The following is a 7,651-nucleotide window of genomic DNA, read 5'->3' on the forward strand; positions in this document are numbered from 1 at the left end:
AAACAATACATCAGCATTCCTTAAAAGTCAACAAAATAAAGGGAAAGCAAAGGGGAGCGTATTTTATAATTATTTATATTTCAGGTTATATTTAATTTATATTACCATACTGGTTGGATTTTTTGAATGGAAATTAGTTCTTATCAATTTCTCATAGAGACAAAGGACCTATGAGGACATTTTACTTGATAGTTTTTTTTTTTTTGCCTGTTCTTACAATTTAATTTAAATTGAAATTCAAGTTTCTCTTCACAATAAGGTTTTTCTTCTATTTGTTAATGTTATCCTTGCTCTAGAAGGAGAATTCATTCATGAGTCAAAATGCTCTACCTGACAGGTAGACAGACCTCTCCAGAGGGTTCTTGCAACAGAAACAGTGCAGAATAAATCAGAATCAATCCACTTGTGGAAAAAATTTGGAGAAACTTCTAAAGATTTTGTGTTTGCAAAGTCAAGTTCAGATCATTGCAATTTCTTTTTTTCCCCCAAATTTTTATTTAAATTCTAGTTAGTTAACATATAGTGTAAGGAGTAGAATTTAGTGATTCATCACTTACATTTAACACCCAGTGCTCATCACAAGTGCACTCCTTAATACCCATCACCCACCCACCTCCCTCGATCTACCCTCAGTTTGTCCTCTGTCTTAAAGAGTCTCTTATGGTTTGTTTTCCTCTGTCTTTTTTTCTCCTTCCCAGATGTTCATCTGTTTTGTTTTTTAAATTCCACATGAGTGAAATCATATGGTATTTGTCTTTGACTGACTTATTTTGCTTAGCCTAATACCCTCTAGCTCCATCCATCTCCTTGCAAATGGCAAGATTTCATTCTTTTGATGGCTGGTAATAGTCCATTGTATGCATATACCACATCTTTATCCATTCATTAGTTGATGGACATTTGGGCTCTCTCCATAGTTTGGTTATTGTTGATAATGCTGCTATAAAATGTATTTTTTCAATAAGACTTGAGTGTTGAAATGATTTCTTGATCCATGAATCAAGCTGCCATAGATAATGATTCCTCCGATGGATTTTGGCAAAGTAAATTGAAAACCTTCTAGGAAGGATTCACCATTCTACATACCATTAACAAAGTTCGTGATTCATGGGAAGAAGTCAAAATATCAACATGAACTGGAGTTTAGAAGAATTTAATCCCATTTCTCATGGATGACTTTGAAGGGTTCAAGACTTCAGTGGAGGAAGTAACTATGTGATGAAAATAGCAAGAGAGCCAGAATTAGAAGTAGAGCCTGAAGATGTTACTGAATTACTGCGATTTTATGATGACACTTTAACAGATGAGTTGCTTCTTATGAATGAGCAAAGAAAGTAGTTTCTTGAGATGGAATCTGCTTCTGTGATACTGTGAAAATTGTTGAAATGACAACAAAGAATTTAGAATATTATATAACCTTAGTTGATAAAGCAGTGGCAGAGTTTGAGAATTTTGAAAGAAATTCTACTGTAGGTGAAATGCTATCAAACAGCATCGCATGCTACAGAGAATTTTTTTTTTGTGAAAATAAGTCAGTTGATGCAGCAAACTTTTTGTTGTCTTATTTTAGGAAATTGTCGTAGCCATCCTAACCTTCAGCAGCCACCACCCTATCAGTCAGCAGCTATCAACACTGAAGCAAGACATTCCACCAGCAAAAGATTACAACTCATTGTTGTTGCACTTTTTAGCAATAAAATATTTTTAAAGTGTGTACACTTTTTTTTGAAATAATACTATTGCACACTTACTTAATAGGCTACAGTGTAGTGTAAACATAACTTTTATATACACGAGGAAACCAAAAAATGTATTTGTCTCCCCTTATTGTGATACTCACTTTCTTGTGGTGGTGTGGAAATGAACCCACAATATATTTCAGAAACAACCCTCATAATCTTATTATCTTTATTGTTTTCTATGGCAAAGCAAAATTTCCAAGGTAGTTTAATCTTTATTTTCAAATTTTTTATAGGATTTTGAAAATATATTGTTTATATAAAATAAAGTAGTGTGAAAATCTGAAAAGACAGAAAGTAACATTTAAAATTCTCTAGAAATAACATTTATAAAACAATTAAAAGGGAGGCATTATTTCATCTAAATGAATATAAATGATTCTAACCCTAGCATCTCTTCCTTATACCATTGGTGTCCAAGTGAGGTGCATATACTGCATGTAGTGCTAGAGAAGATACATTAAGATGTGGGGGGATATATTAGAACTTTTATGATTTTTATTCTTTATCTTATCCTTTAACTGTTTTATGCTATTGGTATTTATTTTAAAATGTACCTAATATATTAGTATAGTAGAACAAAGGTATAAATTATACAGTAATGATCACGTGTATGCATGCATGCCCTGTGTTCACTGATTTTTAATTAGTGAAAATCTGTTATAAAAGATTTTAATGCTATACTTCCCTTTCCTGTCTCTTCTCCCACTGCCACTGCATTCTCCAGCCACAGAGAAGATGCATTGCTTTTGGTCTCTGGAGGATTTCCCCCCGTTGGCTTAGAGTAGGAGGACACAAAGAGGCTGGCGCGACAGAGATCTACACTTTTTTCTCTTGTTTGTGCCACCTTCCTGAGTCCTAGTGGTAGTGTGAAAAGTAAGGTTACTGCAAAGATTTTTTTAACCTTAGGAAATTATGCTTATAATTTCCACTCTGTGGTAGACCCTTAATCCAATCCTGATGTCTTGCATTCTATTCAGCTGGTATGAATCTTTTATCCAAAGATTTAAAATTATTTCTCTAGAAATACTAAACTAATAGATTTATTGACTTTTTCTTGGTTTATTGCATTAGGGGAAATCAGGTGTAATAATTTTGGTAGGAAAAATGGCTGAATGAATCGTTCTTAAAATGGGGAAACTCTGATCTTAGCCTTTGCAGTGATTACGACTGTACTTTTTTGGTTGCTACAATTTGTTGATGATAAAAAGTATTACCTACTGAGCTGTAATTAAGACTGTGTTTCTGAAATCTTAGAGAGCAAACTTATGAAAAATGCAGTTTATTTATAGAACTGACTCTTCAGACAAAAGTTTATAGACCCAACTGTTCTCCCTGGGCTTAGAAGAAAGAAAAGGAGAGAAAAATTAAGTATTCAAAGGTCTCTTATGTTAGAGGGACTGTAGAGATCACTTAATTCAAATACCTTAGAGGTAGAGCAATTAAGTCACCAGGAGTTGAGAAGTCGTTTGCTTTTGTATAAGTAAAATGGCTTGGGGTAAGAAGAAACTTTATTAGGATTAGTGGACACTGGTGCTCAGTGTACTGCCATTACTCAGTTAGCAATTGCTAAGTACTTCTTGGGTTTTAATTTAAGCTTCTATTGTTGAATGGCATGTAGTTATTTTGAGACCTGAAATACCTATTTTGGTCTGTTCTATCAGATCATCATCCCAGCAGGATGGGAATTGCACAGAGACATTCCTCAGCAAGTGTAAGTGGAAATATTCTTGGTTCTTGGAAATATTCAAGAAAATACAACAGGAGAAACCACTGAGGGTACCAGCTACATAAATGAACACACAGCAGCAATTCTTTGGGTCCCACATTAAATCTTCCTGAGGAATTACCTAACATTCTGGCTAAATGGGCCCCTACCAATGATCAGTTATCTGAAGGTGCTAAAAATGCAACATGGTTTGCAGATGTCTCAAGAGTGGAAGGTTAACAATCTGGAAAGCATTTGCACTGACTGATAATATGATATAGATTTTTAACATTTATAGGGCAATAGCTAATGAACCAGCAATATATCTAGAAAATGAGACATAGATAATTGGAAGACAAAAGGAATCTCAGTGGGTGCTATGTTATGGAGAATGTTATGGATTTAGGAGGGGGAAATGAAAGTGGGTCATATTGATACCCACCAAGAGAATGCCATTCAAATTCAGAAGGGGGCTGGAACCAACCAGTAGATACTCTTGATGGTTCTGGAAAGTGGTCTCTTGGACACATGAGATGAGTTGGCATGGGGGGGTTTACCAAGAAATACACTGACTGACATAGAAAAACTATGTGTCCTACTATCTTAGAAGCTTACAGTATTTGCTTTTTTGTCAACAGGAACATTAGAGACTAAAAGAAGCCATGGTTGCATTTTGAGTAGATCTAGGCAGGTCCATAGTTTATAGATTACATTGACATATTATTCATAAAGCTGGGTAGATACCAAAGGGCCTTGACCAGTGTAGACACTTGTTATCAATTTAGATTTACATATCCATCAACTGAAGAAAATACTTCTAACACTGTTAAATGCCTAGAGCTGGAGACATTTCAGTTTGGACCTTCTGCTTATATAGCATTTGATGAAGGAACTCATTTTATTGCAGGTGCAGTGGAACAATGCACTGAGAAACATCACATCTTACCATCCACAAAATATTCAAAAGTTAAAAACTTGAATGGGCAATTGAAACAGCTACTTACTACATTGGGAGGTTATAAGTAAGGCTTGCAAAATTGAATAAATGTGTGTTAAAACTTAATATATGTGAATATAAAGGGGATTCATGATTGGACAGGTTGTTAAGACATTGTGCAGAAAATAGAGAAGAGGGAATGAGGGATAGTACAAGCACATAGCATTAATGTCTGTCTCAGTTCTAATATTTTTTTTCCTTCTGTCCCTGATTCTATAGTGTGGAACTTGGATTGCATTTATGAATTCCAGGGGAAGAAATGATTTTTAAATATGATTCATAACAATATCTCTAAAGGAAAATGAAATTAAGAGTTAAAAAATAAAAAAAAAACTCTTCAAGAGAAAATTAGACATGCAAAGATGATCCAACATACTGTGATTAGCATCGCCAAAGTGAAAAACAAGGAAATGGACTAGAACAAATACTAATAATTATCATTAAGGAAACTATTTATGGAATACAATGATACTTAAACCTATGTACTGGGAGACTTCAATATTATATGTGACTTTCAATTGAGAATGATCAACACCAAGATATAACCTATTAAAATTACTGAATGTGAAATATCTTTAAGAAAAGGCATTTGGAAACCAGGAAAAAAATTAATTTACTTATAAGGGGAAAAAACCAAATAGGTACAAGACTTCTAGAACATAATATTTCATAATAGAATACAGTGGAGCAACTTATTGAAGATATTCAAGGAAGCAAGGATTTTATATCCAGCCAAAATATAAAGGTCACGGACAATTACGAACATGAGAGTAATTGACTAATATGGTTCCCATCAACTATTTATGAATAATCTTCTAGATAATTACTTCAGGCATCTAAACAATCATAAAGAAGTTTTATTATTAGATATGGTGATAAGCATAAAGTATATTCAACTGTGCAACCAAGCTAAGTGTTTAGGATGATGATGAGAAAATTATAAATGTATATGCTTTGACATCGTAGATATAATAGAAGCATCAAAAATTGGCAGAGGAGAGAGAGAGTATATGGAAGTAAAATAAGTTTACTAGTTGTATTTTATAGGCAATAAAAATTAAAATAATATGATTTTAATTAGATACTGGAGAACACGGAGAGAAGGGGATGATTTTATTAGCCTAATTAATTATTGTGGATAGTAGGAATCATAAAATAGTATGCCAAAAGGAGAAGACCTAGAATATTATATATTATTAGTAGTAGTAGTATAAAGCCAATAATTAAAACAAAAATATAAATTTATCTACATAATAAGAGATACGACAAAATAAAAAAAAGTATACCATGTGATGTAGGCTTTAAATAAAATAAAACAATGTGACAGAATTGAGAACAAATATTTGGTCATATCAATAAGTATAAATGACTCTAACTCAATGTATTAAAATGTAAAAGTATTCAGATTGTCTAATAAGGCAAAAGCCATGAAATAAACAAGGCACATGCAAAATTAATGATACAAAATATAAAAGTTAAGTGTCATAATTTTGATGTTAGACAAAATAACAATCTAGACAAGAAAAATATTTTTTAGTGCTAAAGTTCTAGAATATGGGTCTTTTTTAAGTATGTTTTTATTTTTTATTTTTTTAAGTTTTTATTTAAATTCCAGTTAGTTAATATACAGTGTAATATTAATTTCAGGTATGCAATTTAGAAATTCAACACTTACATACAACACCCATTGCTCATCATGACAATGATTTAACCCATCCGCTACCCACCTCCCTCCATCAACCCTCAGTTTGTCCTGTCTTAAAGAGTCACCTATGATTTGTTTCCCTCACTCTCTTTTTTCCCCCCTTCCCATATGTTCATCTGTTTTGTTTCTTAAATTCCACATGGGTGAAATCATATGGTATTTGTCTTTCTCTGACTGACTTATTTTGCTTAGCATAATACACTCTAACTCCATCCATGTCACTGCAACTGGCAAGATTTCATTCTTTAGATGGCTGAGTAATATTCCATTGTATATGTATACTACCTCTTTTTTATCCATTCATGAGTCAATGGACATGTGGGCTCTTTCCATATTTTGGCTGTTGTTCATAGTGCTGCTCTAAACATTGGGGTGCATAAAACCCCTACAATCAGTTTATTTGTATCCCTTGTGTAAATACCTAGTAGTGCAATTGCTAGATCCTTGAGTAGTTCTATTTTTAACTTTTTAAGGAACCTCCATACTGTTTGCCAAAGTGGCTGCACCAGTTTGCATTCCTACTAACAGTGTAAGAGGTTTCTCCTTTCTCCACATCCTTGACAACACTTGTTTCTTGTGTTGTTGATTTTAGCCATTCTGACAGGTGCGAGGTGGTATCTCATTATAGTTTTGATGTGTATTTCCCTGATGATGAGTGATGCTGAACATCTTTTCCTGTGTCTTTTGGTCATTTGAGTTCTCCAACAATCAGGTGAATTAAAGAGGTGGTTGAGGGGAAGGAAATGAAATAACTAATAGACAATAAGAGAAACTTCAGAAGCATAACAACCATGTGCAATGTGTGGACTTGTTTGAATCTTGAAATTAAGTCATGTTTGAGACAATTGGTATGGATAGGGCTGGATATTATTAATATTATCTAATTAAATAATTGTTAATTTTACTATGTGTGATGGTAGCATGGTTGTGGTATTTTTTAAAAGTCCGTGCCAGAGATATATCTTTTTTTTTTTTTTTTTTAAAGATTTTATTTATTTATTTGACAGAGAGAGACAGTGAGAGAGGGAACACAAGCAAGCAGAGCGGGAGAGGGAGAAGCAGGCTCCCCGCTGAACAGAGAGCCCGATGCGGGGCTCGATTCCAGGACCCTGGGATCATGACCTGAGCCGAAGGCAGACGCTTAACGACTGAGCCACCCAGGTGCCCCCAGAGATATATCTTGAAGAATCTACTGGTTAAATGACATATGTTTGGGATTTTCTATATATGTAAATATTTAATACCCATAATATTTATTCTGAATAATAGAAAAATGAATAGTCTCATTTTGTCAAGTTTAGGGAACATAAATTCATTCTTTACAAATACTACAACATCTCTCTTTTGAAATAAAAAAAAATACATTTTAAAAAATAAATATAAATTTCCAAGGAGCAGTCTGCTTATTCCCCCAAAAGGGAGTATTTTAAATATTTATTTCATTATGCTCTGCTAAAGGAAAAAAAAAAGGGAGATAATACTGATACTTTCTAAAAGATAGC

This window comes from Phoca vitulina, unplaced genomic scaffold (genome assembly GCF_004348235.1).
Source record: "Phoca vitulina isolate PV1807 unplaced genomic scaffold, GSC_HSeal_1.0 scaffold3, whole genome shotgun sequence".
NCBI classification, from domain to species: domain Eukaryota; kingdom Metazoa; phylum Chordata; class Mammalia; order Carnivora; family Phocidae; genus Phoca; species Phoca vitulina.